This window comes from Trichomycterus rosablanca, chromosome 24, assembly GCF_030014385.1.
Source record: "Trichomycterus rosablanca isolate fTriRos1 chromosome 24, fTriRos1.hap1, whole genome shotgun sequence".
NCBI classification, from domain to species: Eukaryota; Metazoa; Chordata; class Actinopteri; order Siluriformes; family Trichomycteridae; genus Trichomycterus; species Trichomycterus rosablanca.
Genome location: NC_086011.1, coordinates 7,885,502 through 7,903,192, shown reverse-complemented (window position 1 = coordinate 7,903,192; position 17,691 = coordinate 7,885,502). Strand labels below are relative to the sequence as shown.

The following is a 17,691-nucleotide window of genomic DNA, read 5'->3' as shown; positions in this document are numbered from 1 at the left end:
GCGGAGGCAGTCGGGTCAATTAGCTGAATAGTTTTTCTTCATCAGTGCTATCTAACAGCATCTGAATTTAAACTGAAGGTATTTTAATCTAACTTTGGTTTAGGAGTAAACAAATCACCAAAGGATATTGTAATTGGTGGACATCTGACCACACGCTCTTTTGGACGTTCTATTTAAAACTCATTGGCTAATATGGACGTAATAGGGACTTCTCTCTACCCCTATAGTAACCACTGCTTTGAGAAGGCTTTCCAGAAGATTATAGACTGTGTCTGTAGGTGTACAATCAGAGTTCTTATTAAAAGCGTTTGCAAGGTCACTGGGAATATTTTTTGCCATATAGGGTCTGTCCGAAAACTTAGTCATCTCTCCACACAGACAGCATTTTACGTCATCCTAGAAGAAAGCTGTTCGAATTCTTTGATACCTCAAAATGCTGCCTACTGAGGCACCTTATTTTGAAGCTATAAATAACATGGCATGGTGTCTCATGGGTAGCACGGTCACCTCACAGCAATAAGGTCCTGGGTTTGATTCCCAGGTGAAGCGGTCTGGGTTATTTCTGTGTGTGTGAGTGTGTGCTCGGTCATGGACTGGCAACCTGTTCAGGGTGTTACCTACCTTTCACCCAATGGATTGTACTCACTGCAATTCTGACTAGGATAAAGCAAAGTGTAGAGAGAGTTGAATTGGTAGATTGGGATACAGAGAGCTTGTGTGAGTGTGTGTGAGTGTGTGTATGTGTGTGTGTGTGTTTGCTCTGTCATGGACTGGCAACCTGTTCGAGGTGTTACCTACCTTTCGCCCAGTGAATTGTACCCACCGCGACCCTGATTAGGATAAAGCAGAGAGAGAGAGAGAGCAGTCAGAGATCAGCAGCAGCGACGGATCCTGACCAAGTACCCATCAGTAACCACAGTCTGGCCATAGAGACGGGCAGATACAAAAAGTCCTGGCTGCCCAGAGAGGAGAGACTGTGTGTTCACTGTACGAGCACTGTAAGAGAGGTGGAGACAGAGATGCACTTCCTTCTTCACTGCCAAAAAAAAAAAAAAAAATTTATGAACAGATTTAAACAACTGATCCCAAATGACCAAACACTCACAGAATTGGAAAAATTAAAAAAAATTCTAGAAGGGCATACTGCCCCCCTCGCCGCACAGTATGTATCAGTGCTACACCGCCTGAGAGACAGTGGGTAACAGTTCTGTGTATATATACTGTACATATGTTTATAGAATACAGTTATACTGTATATATGTCTGCATATACAGTATATATATATATATATATATATATATATATATATATATATATAATTTTTTTAATGTTTTTTTTTTTATTTACTTTTATTGTTTATTGTTTACTGTCATCTCTTGCTGCCTTTGTAATTTTATAATTTTATTATCTTTTATAATTTATTTTATTATCCTTTGTAATTTTATAATTTTATTATTATTAGAGAGTTGAATTAGTAGATTGGGATAAAGTGATTTTTCCTCTTATTATAAACATACAGAGAAGAGCAATCAACTTCTGGAACCATCTAAACGAGAGCGACCCCCAATCCTATCATTATAAAGCCCTGAAACACCAAGAGCTGAGCAAACATACCAGTCCCCTCATCCAACTGGTCCTGAGTCACTGCACCGCACACAACCAGGGGCGATTTAACGCATGGGCTTAACTGGGCTTCAGCCCAGGGGCCCCGAATAATTGAGGGCCCCGGATTGGCTGTTTTATTTTTTTATTTATTTTGTTAGTTATTTTGGTTAATAAGAATGGGGAAGCTTACAAACCAATGATTTTGTAAATCATTTACACGTTATTCATGTTTCTGACTGTTGATTGGCCAGATAAACTCTAACGAGCTGCTGTAATTCTGATTGGTGGTTTCAGTTAAGCAACGTGAACGTTAGAGCTAGTATGTGAGTGACATTCAGCTCAGCCAATCAGAATGCAGCACCAGGTTTATACACGTGCGTTCGGACGTTCTGCAGTTAGTTTTGTATATGAGACTCGCCGTATGCTCCCAGCATTGATGTTTGGGTTCTGGAGCTAGGGGCAGTTTGTCGGGGTCTGGGAGGGAGGTAAAGTTGGGGGTGATGGTGTTAAATTTGGGGAAGAATTGGGCCCGGATGTGGTGGTACTTGGTACACTGGGTGAGGAAGTGCAGCTCCGTCTCTACTGTACTGAGAGTGCGGTGCTGGCACAACCTCTCCTCCCGGGGCAGCCAGGACCGGGTTCTTTGTCCCAATCTACCCATTTAACTCTCTCTCTCTGCTTTATCCTTATCAGGGTCGCAGTGGGTACGATCCACTGGGCGAAAGGTAGATAACACCCCTTGCCAGTTGCCAGTCCATCACTGTGTGTGTGTGTGTGTGTGTGTGTGTGTGTGTGCTCACTCAAACTCAAAAGAAGCTTTATTGGCATGACAAATTGCCAAAGCTCGGTTACAGAGAAAAATAAAAATAACAATAAGAACAAACATTGAATGAAATATTAATATATTGTTATTTTTATTTTTCTCTGTAACCGAGCTTTGGCAATTTGTCATGCCAATAAAGCTTCTTTTGAGTTTGAGTGTGTGTGTGTGTGTGTGTGTGTGTGTGTGTGCTCAGTGATGGACTGGCAACTGGCAAGGGGTGTTATCTACCTTTCGCCCAGTGGATCGTACCCACTGCGACTCTGATAAGGATAAAGCAGAGAGAGAGAGAGAGAGAGAGTTAAATGGGTAGATTGGGATTAAGAGAAGAAAAAAAGAGTGTGTGTGAGAGTGAGGGAGAGTGTGTGTGTGTGTGATTGTGAGTGAAAAAGTGTGTGTGTGTGTGTGTGCTCTGTGATGGACTGGCAACTTGATTGGGGTGTTATCTACCTTTCGCCCAGTAGATTGTACCCACTGCGACCCTGATAAGGATAAAGCAGAGAGAGAGAGTTAAATGGGTAGATTGGGATAAAGAGAAGAAAAAAAGAGTGTGAGGGAGAGTGTGTGTGATTGTGAGTGAAAAAGTGTGTGGGTGTGTGTGTGTGTGTGTGTATGTGTGTGTGAAGAGGGGGAGGAGCCCATGCTGGAGGGGAGAAGGTGGATTGGTGCAGGCGGAGGCAGGAAGGAGGGGGTGATGCTCTACAATATGAAAGAAGCAGACTCGGAGCTTTATCGTAAGGAAGAAATCCAGCTGCGACAGACCTGATTATCAGCAGAACAAACATCTGCCGAATCGTAGCCGCACGATCCGACAGGTCAGACGATTCCGATCTGATCTGGTATCGCGGGCCGCGTCATTCTGTTACTTGCGCAGATCGCACCGGACTGACGCGCATCATCACAACATCAGCACCAAACAAGGGGGTAGAAATCGCATCCTCATCCTTTATCCCCGACTCATCCCGACTCATCCCGACTCCGATCTGCCGCTCGCTAAGGTAAGAGCGCACCGATCCCACCAGATGTGCCAGTCTGTGCCCCGGGCACGTTTTTCTGCGGCTCGTTTTATGCGGCGTTTTGGGAAATGAAACCGCTGATCCGGTTTGGTTTGAAATGCGAAAGGCGTCCTACGTCATCCGATTGCGCAATATACCCCCCCAGGCTGGTTGTATTGTTGATTTTTGGGAGTTCATGGGGCGTAAAAGTACTCTAGCTAACCTGGGTCGTGTTGTATGGGTAATATATGGATGCTGGGATGGATTCCAGGTACTTTGTGGTGATCATGTCTGATCTGAACATATACATGATATGTAGCCTATATAAAACAATACAGTCAAGAAACTTTCTCAATCTCAACAATCTAGGTCTTTTCTGGAGTTTGCATGTTCTCCCCATGTCCACGTGGGTTCCCTCCAGAAGCTCTGGTTGTCCCCCACAGTCCAAAGACATGCAGTCAGGTTAATTGCAGACACTGAATTGCTTTATAGGTGAATGTGTGTGTGTGTGCCCTGTGATGGACTGGCCCAGGGTGTTACTGTGTGCCTTGCGCCCATTGAAAAGCTGGGATAGGCTCCAGCACCCCCTGCGACCCTAAATGGATAAGCGGTTAGGAAAGTGAGTGAGTGAATGTTTCCCTATGCGGCACCATCGCCTTACAGCAAGAAGGTCGTGGGGTCAATTCCCAGGTGGTGCGATCTGGGTCCTTTCTGTGTGGTTTGCATGTTCTCCCCATGTCTGCATAGGTTTCTTTCAGGAGCTTCAGTTCCCCCCACAGTCCAAGACATGCAGTTAAGTTAACTTTGTGTGTGTGTGTGTGTATTTGACCTGTGATGGAGTGATGACCTGGTGAGGGTGTTTCCTACCTTTCACCCTCTGCGACCCTGACCAGGATAAAGTGGTGGTGTAACAGAGGACGGATGAATGTTTTCTGAAGCAAGTACTGTTACTGTTAGTGCCACAAAGGTCCGTAATCCTGTGTTCCATCCTATTTAGATACAGTTTGTTTGGAGTTTGGTATGTTCTTCTTCTGTACACAAGTCTACCGTATGAGCACTGATTTTTCTTAGTTCTGGTAGGTGGGTTGCTCTTCTCCATCACACCCTCATCACATTCCACCTAGGGATAGAGCTAGCCTAGCAGGTAGAGATCTGGGCCATCAATTGTAAGGTTGTAGGTCTGAATCTTGGTTCTTCCATGAAGCTACTGGTCAGTCCTTGAGCAAGACCCCTAACCCTTTTGGAATTTCATTGTACTGTATGTGTGTATATGTATATATGATAAAAAAAGGCATTCCATAAGGTACTGTTACAGTGGATTATAAGTGATGAACATTTTAGTGATTTAATGCATGAAAAAAGCAGATTTTAATATATGGACATACATAAAAATTTTTATAATAATAATTAAATAACTGAATCTATTCTTCGACTTAAAATATTGTTATAAATATTCATAAAAATTGTAAATATTATAAATAATTAATATAATAAACTATAATTAATAAAATTATACATATAATTAATAGAATTATAAATATAATTAATAGAATTATAGGGCGGCACAGTGGCTTGGTGGGTGGCACTGTCACCTCCCAGCAAGAAGGTACTGGGTTCGATCCCGGGTGGGGCGGTCCGGGTCCTTTCTGTGTGGTTTGCATGTTCTCCCCATGTCTGCGTGGGTTTCCTGTTTGAGTTGGTCATTTTCTAGACCTGCTCTGTAGTGGTCCTGTGGGGGTCCTGTCCATTGAAGAACAGCATGAAAGGGGGCTAACAAAGCATTCAGAGAAACAGATGGACTACAGTCAGTAAATGTAAAACTATAAAGTGCTTCTATATGGTGAGTGGAGCTGATGAAATGGACAGTGAGGTGCTTTTAATGTTATGGCTGATCAATGTAAATAAAAAAAATATTAAAGAGTGACACTTTTGTTGGCGACTGGTGTTTATTTAGACATATCCTTCCTAAGCACAATGCTACATCCTAACTACATCATCCACTCCATTTTATGAAGCCGCTCACAGAAGATGTTTGAATGCTCATAAAGTCTTATTAAAGAATCTTAACTATCAAGCCAAGCGTCCATCAGAGTAATAGCACGAATGAAATGTACACCCACTTTAGTTCCTCCAGGCCTTTAGTTAGATCCTTGTAGATAATGGACCGAAGTTTGGGCCCTGACTGCATTGCTCTGATCTCATCGAATAAAAGACTGACTGCATGTCTTATGAAAGATCTGTATCTGCTAACAAGATGCTGATAACGATCAGGCGGAAAACGCCTTTCGTTCTGTATGATGGATGCTACCCGGCTATAGTGATGACGTCTTGTTTGGAAGGAGACAATGTATGTTTTGTTCCGAGCATGGAAAAGACAAGTTCATTTAGTTCTAATAAATGTGACATCATTACAAATTGCAAATAAATATCAATACATTGTTTCATTATTTACTCCAGTGTCTTTATTGGAGTCATTGGACTCGTTTCTTTGTATACGTTCAGCTGTAGAATTGACCTGCGCTCTGACCCAGAGATGTTCACAAGTCACAAAATACGAGTCTGAGACGAGTCTTTAGGCTAGAGTCCGAGTCAAGTCACGAGTCAATATAATATACACAAAACATATATTGGAAATGTAGCGTAGAAATGAACAAATAATCTGTAAGTTCAGATGAAAAACAACAACAGATTAGCGACTGTATTTAGCCGTTTTACTGAGTGCCTTTACTTCCCTAGGTACCAGTTAAAAGCTTAAACTGACGTTTTGTTTTCATTGCAAATTATATCACAGCGGCCAAAATACCAAACACAGCAAAAAAATCCATAATTCTGCTTACCTGAGCTTATGTTCTTCCAGATGCTATTACATTTATAACCGTGTGTCCCATTAGGAATATAATCCGTTATTTTGTAAATGTGCTTATAATTAAAAACCTCCAAACTCCAAACTCATTAGAAAGCCAATCAAGCGTTTCATTGACACATCATCTGTGTGACGCAAACTGAATAAATGCAAATAACAGCATGTCTTACTAACAATCACAATCAGAAGGTCTGATTGGTCCAGAAAGCGGTTCTTACAATCATTAGCTCCAATTCTGTAGGGGCGTTCCATTCACATTATCTGTTACTGTGAAGTGCACTACGTAGGGTATTCCACCATTTTAAGTAGGGAGCGACGCTTCATCACTACGCCGGAAGCTGGCTGGAACATTTAGCCATTGCGTGCGTTGCAGGTTAAGACGGCCGGAGCGTTATTAGAGAGCAGAAAATGACACGATCAGAATGATGTCGGATTATATATACAGTATATAATTGTCACACGTAACTAATGTTGTTGACGTTGTCCACAAGTCATTTCATGCGAGTCACGAGTCGAGTCCGGGTCATTTGAACCGAGTCCGAGTCGAGTCTGAAGTCGCTGAGTCCCCATCTCTGCTCTGACCCACACAAACTGTTTCATGCTGGTTGTCTGTGCAAGAGGCGTACAAACCAGGGGAGCAGGTGGCACGTGCTCTCTCCCCCGATTTTAAATTGGTTTTATGTACCCCTCCCCCCAAAATAAAACAGCACAAGTCTTTACAAAAGGAACATTTTATTACTAAGCAACTTTTGGCATCATTAGCACTACTAAAGATACTCAGATAAGGATCATTCTCAGCACTGCAGTGACACTGACATGGTGGTGGTGTGTTAGTGTGTGTTGTGCTGGTGTGAGTAGATCAGACACAGCAATGCTCACTGTCACTGCTGGACTGAGAATAGTCCACCAACCAAAAATATCCAGCCAACAGCGCCCCATGGGCAGCGTCCTGTGACCACTGATGAAGATCTCTAAGATGACCACTCAAACAGCAGCAATAGATGAGCGATCGTCTCTGACTTTACATCTACAAGGTGGACAAACTAGGTAGGAGTGTCTAATAGAGTGGACAGTGGGTGGACACGGTATTTAAAAACTCCAGCAGCGCAGCTGTGTCTGGTCCACACATACCAGCACAACACACACTAACACACCACCACCATGTCAGTGTCACTGCAGTGCTGAGAATAATCCACCACCTAAATAATACCTGCTCTGTAGTGGTCCTGTGGGGGTCCTGACCATTGAAGAACAGCATGAAAGGGGGCTAACAAAGTATGTAGAGAAACAGATGGACTACAGTCAGTAATTGTAGAACTACAAAGTGCTTCTATATGGTAAGTGGAGCTGATAAGATGGACAGTGAGTGTAGAAACAAGGAGGTGGTTTTAATGTTATGGCTGATCAGTGTATATATACAGTATATAGTATATATATATGTTAAATTGATGCCCAAGCTCATGGTCAGGTGTCCAAATACTTTTGACTATATATTGTATGTATGAAGCTGGGAAAGACAAGCATTTCTAAAGATCTGGGTGTTCATCAGTTCCAGTATATGGACACCTGTCCATGATGGACATCCTAGCTCCCAACCATGGACATTAACATGGACTAGACCTACTCTTCTCATCTCCAACAGCCTCCACTATTCCAGAAAGGTTTTCCACATGATTTTGCTTCCATTCAGTCAACAGAGCATCCGCGAGGTGAGGCGCTGATGTTGAACCAGACGACCCGGCTTGCAATTGAAATTCTAGCTGCGCTCAGGGGTGTTCGATGGGGTTCTCGGGGCTTTGTGCAGATCAGTAGTTCTTTTACACCAAATTTGTCAAACCGTGTCCTTAAGGACCTGGCTACATCTGTTAGCAATGAGTGTGGTAGAAAAATCTAAAGATCTAAATCAATGACTCAGAAAGGGGGTCACTATACTTTTGACCATGGTATTGGAACACGGTCATTGCTATTCCGGCTCAGTTCACAAACGGTTAACACGGCGATCCTGGTTTCTCAAGAGAGGGTGTATCCTGAAGATGTTTAGGGATTAAATAGATTGTAGGGTTCCTGGATGAAGGCAGCAGTGGCAAGTGTCAAGCCAATTGAAGTTCAGTGGAGCGGCTCTGGAAGGCGTCCAGCCGACTGCTAATGTTGTGCTGCCTCTGGCCAGCAGTCAGGACCGGCAATTGGCTGCGTGCTCAGGTGTTCAGGCTGAACAGAAAATGAAGAGGTGGAGGAACAAAGGGGGGCAGGGGGCAGGGGGATGGGGGGGTTGTGAGAGCATCAGAGACCGAGAGGGAAACCATGTTTTCATGTTAACAAGGAGATTAAAGGAAAGGTTTGAAGAAATGATAGGCTTATTAATATGATAATTTAACCAAGCCTTTCTTCACGCTGAAAATTGACTACGACTTGAAGGTGTTTATAAAATACTTCACGTAAATACATGTATAGCCTTGGGCTCTAAGGAAAGGACGGCATGTGTCCTTGTAGCTTATGAAACTTAAGATATCCCTGTGTTCCAGGATCAAGGGACTACAACTGGGAAGATCACTGAAGGCACCTTGAGTTTCCAACATTACTAAAGTCACTAAAATCACTTTATATTACAATATATTCAGTACATACTATGCAGTCAAAAGTACGTGGACACCAGACTATCCCATTCAAGCTTTCTGAAAGATTTTGGACTGTGTCTCATTTAGTCAAAACGCATTGTTCTCTTTTGAATGCGTTTTGACTAAATGAGACACAGTCCAAAATCTTTCAGAAAGCTTGAATGGGATAGTCTGGTGTCAAGGTTTCAATCAATCCCAAATGCATTTTGTGGGGTTGAGGTTTGGGTTCTGTTCAGGCCACTGGAGTAAGAATAGAATAGATCTAATAAACCTCCTAATAAAAGCAATGGGTGTAGCTGAAACAACTGATCAATTATTCGAATAGGTGTTCACATACTTTTGGTCATATAGTGTGATCTCATTCATCTTATGTCTTGTGTTAAATTCTCTACAGACACACAACCGTCATTGACTAAGAAAGACAGTTACTAAGGTTTTAGAACTCAGTGAGAAGCATTTTCTTCAACTGAAGGAAACTTGACGCATTAGGGGACCTACCCAGTTTAAATTCCTCAAGGTCGTAGCAGGAACTCATCTAGATAGCATCAAAAATAAACAAATAAATACATTATGAAAAGCAAACCAGCCTTGGCTGAAGTCACTGGGTTATTTCAGTTCATCTTGGTCAGGGTTGTGGCAACACCAATCTAAAGCAGGGCTTCGACCATCAACCCAACAGACATAGCCAATGAAATGATCAGTGTAGGACTGGAAGTAGCTGAGCAATAAATCTGGCTAGAAATGAGAGTACAGTGGTACCTTGTAACCCAACGTCCCCTAAGCTCAAAATCTTTGAAACTCGACGCCCTTTGTCGAGAATTTTCCCTTAAACTCAACTAAAAAATGAATTTATTTAATTTCAAATTGACAATGAACCGTCGCTTTGTTCGGCGCTCGGCTTGGGCGGTCCGGTAATACATCATCAAAGTGTGCATATGAGACGAATCTGCATTTGTGTGAAATAACTGTCCACGTGTATCTGTGTTTAGCTGTACTTCCCTCACTGTTTCACTTTTAAACTTGTGTTACAGCTCGAGGTTCTGAGAAATGGTAAGAATCAGCTTTTTATTTCAGTTTATAGTTGTGTTAAAAACAACCGCATGATTGTACATTTGCCTAAAATACTGTGTATGCAAGTCCACAGGACCATGGAACACATCAACAGTTTTCCCATACATCCTTATGGGAAAAATACCTTGAAACTCAACGCCTTTTAAACTCAACGCCAGTCCCAGAACCAGCGTCATTGACGTTGAGTTTCAAGGTACTGCTGTAGTAAAAAGGAGACTAGCAAACTGCTGAGAGTAAAAAATGAACTGTGACTGTGAACTGTGAAAAATTATACGATGCCAGTCAACAGTTTTAGACTGGCACCTACAGACAATAATGACAGGGGTATTACCAAATGCTGAAACTGGTACCGCTTGCTTTATTTATTAATAAATAAAATGAACATAGCCATGAACATAGTCCCCAGACGTAGCCATCACATCTGTATGTAGATGCCCGACCGGCCACTAGCACCACTGGGGATTCAAACCCAGAGTAATTTATGTCCGTGCCACCCGAATGCACTTGATTTAATCAATTGTTAAATTGTTAAGAAAATCTGGTCTAAAATAATTTATCCCTTGAACCCTGAAAATACGCAGCAACCTGCGTTTGTTTTTTGTTGTCGGAGGTCCTCGGGTTCTGTCATCTGTAATGACGTGAAACAGATTTGATGAGGGTTGCTGAAAGCATATTCTACCCAGCTTCTGAGAAATGACCCTGCCCCGAGCCCCCAAAGTCATAACCCGAGACGGCGCTGCTGAGTCATTTACTGCGCTGAATTATTCAGCCGAACGTCTCACGGATGCTGATGGCGCTTTCGACGTGGGCTTATCAAACACAGACACGAATCCATCCGGGTCAACGATGGCTTGACTGACCGTTTACGAGGCGGGATGCTCTTTCCTGGCAGAGCACTGATGAGTGAGTCCGATCGTATGCAGCATGAGAGGGGTCAGATATGCCTGCTGGGCAAAAAAGCAAGAATGTCCACCTCAGCTGCTTTAATAGCTTCATCCGAGATCTCGCTACTGCCAACAATAGATGCTTTAAAATCCAGATGTAGTGACTAAGAAGAACTGAAGGAGCTGGAGGTTCTTCAGGACAGATGCCGCACTGTTGACATCTAGCAGAAGGAAATGAGCAGGAACAAAGGGCGTCATTGTCGTCCAGGCCGAGTGCATGCCCTGTTATCGGTGAAGTCAGTGATCATGAGTCCCTGAGTGCAGTCATCCGTGGCTCCAGCATCATCCGGTGCTCAGTTGATTGATTCTTCAACAGTTGAGATCTTTATGCAGGACCACTTGCATCACTTGCATCACACTCGACAACCTATTTCCTTCCAGACCTTGGTTTATGCACCAGGCGGTTTGCATGCTACAGTATATATATTTATATATATATATATATATATATATATATATATACAGAAAATAACCTTTGTTACACAATTCTATAGGAGGTAATTTATCAGCTCCACTTACCATATAGAAGCACTTTGTAGTTCTACAATTACTGACTGTAGTCCATCTGTTTCTCTGCATGCTTTCTTAGCCTGCTTTCACCCTGTTCTTCAATGGTCAGAACCCCCACAGGACCACTACAGAGTAGGTATTATTTGGGTGGTGGATCATTCTCAGCACTGCAGTGACACTGACATGGTGGTGGTGTGTTAGTGTGTGTTGTGCTGGTATGAGTGGATCAGACACAGCAGCGCTGCTGGAGTTTTTAAACACCTCACTGTCAGTGCTGGACTGAGAATAGTCCACCAACCAAATATATCCAGCCGACAGCGCCCCATGGGCAGCGTCCTGTGACCACTGATGAAGGTCTACAAGGTGGACCAACTAGGTAGGAGTGTCTAATAGAGTGGACAGTGAGTGGACACGGTATTTAAAAACACCAGCAGCGCTGCTGTGTCTGATCCACTCATACCAGCACAACACACACTAACAGACCACCATCATGTCAGTGTCACTGCAGTGCTGAGAATGATCCACCACCTAAATAATACCTGCTCTGTGGGGGTCCTAGCGAACCCCTTCTTTACACCCACGCTTCTGCACAGGCGCCTCTATCCGCTAACCAGGGTCCTTGCACAGCGTTTGAAGACCCCACCCACTTAGTCCGGTAATTTCCCACCCAGCAGACTCGGGGGCCAACTTGTGTCTGCTACAGGCACTGCCAAATGTGCCCGCTAGATGGTGCCCAGATGACCGGGAGCAGAGCCGGGGTACTCAGCATCTCGGTGCTGGTGTTCTAGAGGAATATCCCGCTGCACCACCTGGACGCCTGTTGATAATATTTTATCAGAAAGTTAACTCTTTTATTCATTTTAATGCCTCTTGCTGTGTTTCTAGTTGGTAAAAACACTACCACGTATACACAACCCGTTGTGTAAATGGATGTTAACTGCGTTGATGGTTTGTTTGTTTTGTGTTGAGGTTTTGAAAGGCTTACTAGTAATTGTTAGTCAGTGTAGCTAGAATGAACTGACTGTTATTACTGGCTACTCTGGAGTACTTTTGGTTGCCAGATTGCAAGCTTGTGTAGCCTTCTAGACCCTTCCACTTCACAATAACAGTATATACAGTTCACTTTGGCAGCTCTAGCTTTCAACAAATTGAGTTGTTGGAGAGGATCCAATGACACTCAACCCCTTTCATGTTTATGCATTCACTTGCCAACATTTGTTGATTGTATCCTTAATTTATGCATCTGTTAACTATGGATGCAGTAAAATAGCCATACTTTGGTAATGGAGCGTGTTCCTCAGATTCCTGGGTCTTGATTTCTAAGAAGATGTATCGATGTCAGCGGTGTGATTTAATTTCCTTCCATTTAAGCTGTTTTACTTATCAAAGGGTCAGGGCTAGCATAAATGGAAAGCTCATCAATGCAGCACATTTAGAGTCTTAATTAGAAACGCAGAAAGAAAAATCCAAGTTAGGCTTAATTACATCTTCAGTCTGTGAAAGGTCGCTAAATGCAAGTCTGTCTCTTTCTCTATTGGGAGTACAATAGGTTCATAATCCACCTCCACATTGACACTCCACACACTCACAGACTGTAATTTTGTTCATTTAGTTACCGATTAGTGAGCCATTCGGGTCGCAAGACTCTTACTTTTGGACGAGTTTCAGATACGGTACCTGGTTTCTGAGAAGAGGGTCGGACACTCACCGTCTTGTGTGCCATCTGGCCGACAAGGTGCATTGGTACGTGCGTAGTCACAAGTCATGAGGGTCAGAGCGAGTACCGGCTGCTGAGATTTTGCTACGTTAATGAAATCTATATCTAGTAGAGGTCTGAAGAATGACGGTGCTTCAAACATTTAGGTGCATTTTGATCATGTTTGGTGTTCACGCATCGTGCACATTGCTCATCTCTGCGTATGTGTATGCAAATTAGAAAGGATTGTGTGTTAGTATTCTGTTAGCAAATTTGTCTACTAATTCTCATGTTCAGACATCCCAAGTCTCCCGGAAGTTCCGGGAGTCTCCCGCATATACATAGCGGCTCCCTGATGCCCACAAGTCAGATAAAATCTCCCGGAATCTAGAACGAGCGTCCAAGAACGTGCGCACACACGCACACGCACACACTTTTTTTCCCGATCGCGTATTAAATCCGGTATCTGATATACAATCTAGCGCACTGTGTAGGGAACATGTTTAATATACTGTCTAGTGCACTATGTAGGGAACATAAATCCGTTATCTGATATACAACTTAGTGCGCTATGTAGGGAACGTTAATGTGTTTGTGATGCGAACAGTTAGCTTAGTAGCTCAGTAAGCAGCTTCTAAAAGTTCTGTTATCACCCATATCCTTTGATGTGCGAGAGTTTTTTTTTTTCCTTTTTTTATTTATTTATTTATTTATTAAAAAAAAAAATTTATTTGTATTTTTTTTATTAGTATTTTTTTTTTTTTTTTTTTTTTTTTGGGGTGGGGGTGGGGGGCGTGGTCCGGGGTTACCTCCCGGAAATGAGTTTTTGCAACTTGGGATGTCTGCATGTTTTTTCATTATTGTTAAAATATATTTTATGCATGCTGGAACCAGAGCTGGGATCTCGAATACATCGTATCGAATCTCAGCTCTGCCTACCGGATAAGGCTGAGCGGCCACATAAACGACGAATGGCCTGTTGTTCAGATATGGGCGGGACTAAGCCGGATGGGGTCTCTCTCCCATGACTGATGCAATTACGACCTCTGCTGGCTGATTGATAGCGCCTGCACAGAGATGAGAAAAGAGGGCTCTCAGGGTGTGTCTCTCCGTACACAACGCTGAGCTGCACTGCACTCGTCAAAGTGCAGGTGATAATATGCATACGGCTGCTGCCCATGTGTCGGAGGGGGCGTGGGTTAGCTTCGTTCTCCTCAATCAGAGCAGGGATCGGCATTGGTGGACAGGAAGCATGACGCAATCGGGCAATTGGACATACAGTGTATCACAAAAGTGAGTACACCCCTCACATTTCTGCAGATATTTAAGTATATCTTTTCATGGGACAACACTGACAAAATGACACTTTGACACAATGAAAAGTAGTCTGTGTGCAGCTTATATAACAGTGTAAATTTATTCTTCCCTCAAAATAACTCAATATACAGCCATTAATGTCTAAACCACCGGCAACAAAAGTGAGTACACCCCTAAGAGACTACACCCCTAAATGTCCAAATTGAGCACTGCTTGTCATTTTTCCTCCAAAATGTCATGTGATTTGTTAGTGTTACTAGGTCTCAGGTGTGCATAGGGAGCAGTTGTGTTCAATTTAGTAGTACAGCTCTCACACTCTCTCATACTGGTCACTAAAAGTTCCAACATGGCACCTCATGGCAAAGAACTCTCTGAGGATCTTAAAAGACGAATTGTTGCGCTACATGAAGATGGCCAAGGCTACAAGAAGATTGCCAACACCCTGAAACTGAGCTGCAGCACAGTGGCCAAGATCATCCAGCGTTTTAAAAGAGCAGGGTCCACTCAGAACAGACCTCGCGTTGGTCGTCCAAAGAAGCTGAGTGCACGTGCTCAGCGTCACATCCAACTGCTGTCTTTGAAAGATAGGCGCAGGAGTGCTGTCAGCATTGCTGCAGAGATTGAAAAGGTGGGGGGTCAGCCTGTCAGTGCTCAGACCATACGCCGCACACTACATCAAATTGGTCTGCATGGCTGTCACCCCAGAAGGAAGCCTCTTCTGAAGTCTCTACACAAGAAAGCCCACAAACAGTTTGCTGAAGACATGTCAACAAAGGACATGGATTACTGGAACCATGTCCTATGGTCTGATGAGACCAAGATTAATTTGTTTGGTTCAGATGGTCTCAAGCATGTGTGGCGGCAATCAGGTGAGGAGTACAAAGATAAGTGTGTCATGCCTACAGTCAAGCATGGTGGTGGGAATGCCATGGTCTGGGGCTGCATGAGTGCAGCAGGTGTTGGGGAGTTACATTTCATTGAGGGACACATGAACTCCAATATGTACTGTGAAATACTGAAGCAGAGCATGATCCCCTCCCTCCGGAAACTGGGTCGCAGGGCAGTGTTCCAGCATGATAATGACCCCAAACACACCTCTAAGACGACCACTGCTTTATTGAAGAGGCTGAGGGTAAAGGTGATGGACTGGCCAAGCATGTCTCCAGACCTAAACCCAATAGAACATCTTTGGGGCATCCTCAAGCGGAAGGTGGAGGAGCGCAAAGTCTCGAATATCCGCCAGCTCCGTGATGTCGTCATGGAGGAGTGGAAAAGCATTCCAGTGGCAACCTGTGAAGCTCTGGTAAACTCCATGCCCAGGAGAGTTAAGGCAGTTCTGGGAAATAATGGTGGCCACACAAAATATTGACACTTCAGGAACTTTCACTAAGGGGTGTACTCACTTTTGTTGCTGGTGGTTTAGACATTAATGGCTGTATATTGAGTTATTTTGAGGGAAGAATAAATTTACACTGTTATATAAGCTGCACACAGACTACTTTTCATTGTGTCAAAGTGTCATTTTGTCAGTGTTGTCCCATGAAAAGATATACTTAAATATCTGCAGAAATGTGAGGGGTGTACTCACTTTTGTGATACACTGTATATACTTTATGCAACAAAGCAGCTCATTTTAGAACTACTGTGTAAAATGACATGGTTTTGATGTGGATGACTGCTGCTCATATCTGGCAACCCTGATCATTTTGGTACTTAGGATGGAAAAGAAGAAATACTAATACTTTCAACTCCTTTTCAACTCAGATACACTATATGACCAAAAGTATTTGGACACCTGACCATGAGCTTGTTGGACATCCCATCCCATTATATTATGATATTAAAATAGACTGGCCTCTGTGTGATCTGAGAATGTCTGTGGGAATTTGTGCCCGTTCAGTCAAAACAGTGTCTGTATAGCTGGGCACTGATGTTGGTCAAGAAAGCCTCAATTGATCTTCCGGTTCATTCCAAAACTGTCCAGTGAGGCTGACGTCTGGGCTCTGTGCAGGCCGGTGGGGTTTCTTTAAACCAAGAGGAAATGGGTGTATAATTTCCTTTATATAATTGATCTATTACACCTGTAAGCAATTGTTGTTGCTGAAGTACATGAATTCAAGATGTAGAATGGGTGTCCCAATACTTTTGTCCATTTGTTGACGTGCTGGTTGCACGACTCCCTTGATTTAACTGTGTGAAGTTGTACTCCATACAGAGGATGTCGCTCCTTGGGTGCCTCAACCAGACAGAAGGAGTCACTTGCGAGATCTGAGCGCCCTTCCAATCTCTAGAATATGTGCAACCGTGGAGCAAATTGCTCATTAGATTAGTACTTGCCCCTCAGTTAAAGCAATTGACACGTGTTTCTAATATCCTCAATGCTGCATTAAAGCCTTGACAAGTAGGGTTGCCATCTGTCCCGGTTTTCCCAGAATTATCCTTCTTTTTAATATTCGGGACACTAAACGTCCAGGTTTTCAATATGGCAAGACGTTTTTTTTCATCAGGCTGCCCAAGGGTCGAGGGTGGAGTGACGAGTTAACCGATAGCTAATTGAATCTCCTGAATATGGCAGGTGGGTCAAAAAGAAATGAAACGTTCATCTTACTTCAATAATAAGAGGATGAAAAAAATTGTGTTCAAATTACCTGACAAACCAAGGCATGTTCTGATGCGTCCAATTCTGGCCACGCGAAATTGTTTCTATATGTGACAGTGTCCCTTTTTTTTGTCAGACATAGGTGGCAACCCTATTGACAAGTCACACTCCAGACACTAAATACATCTGCATTGACCCAGCTGTGTATTTTGCACCACTATAAAAACACACTACGTGTTTATAAAGGGCCAAAAAACCACCACCCATGTTAATTATGCTAGCTAAGTCAAATTTGCACACCATCCAGATTGCACCTCTGTCCCATTAACCACCAGTTTGACTACTAATTATTAGCTATTACATCAACACAACAATTGCTGTACATTGTAATTAAAAACAGCAGCCTGGTAATCTCAGCCACTCTCAGCTCCGCTAACGGCGGAAAAACTAATCGGGTTATCGGATTAGCCTAGATTGAGAGATACATGTGGGGAAAAGAAGAATTACAGCCTGAAGTTCCACTGTGCGTGTGCAGGTGCAATGAAAGTGTCAGATTAATTTAGCTTGATGCCAAGAAACAAGCAACCAGGGTTAAAATGAGATTTTACAATCTCAGCTCTATTTGCAGGGCTAAGTTTAGCAAATACACAACCTGA

At 43.1% G+C, this 17,691-nt stretch overlaps 1 protein-coding gene across 1 annotated transcript in view; it reads left to right on the top strand.

The window, feature by feature from the left end:
- The first annotated feature begins 3,254 nt into the window (after nucleotides 1–3,254).
- The window catches only part of cntn2 (contactin 2), a 45,665-nt gene continuing 31,228 nt past the window's right edge, over nucleotides 3,255–17,691 (top strand). Inside the window, exon 1 of the mRNA XM_062987084.1 lies at nucleotides 3,255–3,423. The gene's annotated coding sequence lies outside the window, so the exon portion shown is untranslated. The remainder of the gene's footprint in view (nucleotides 3,424–17,691) is intronic.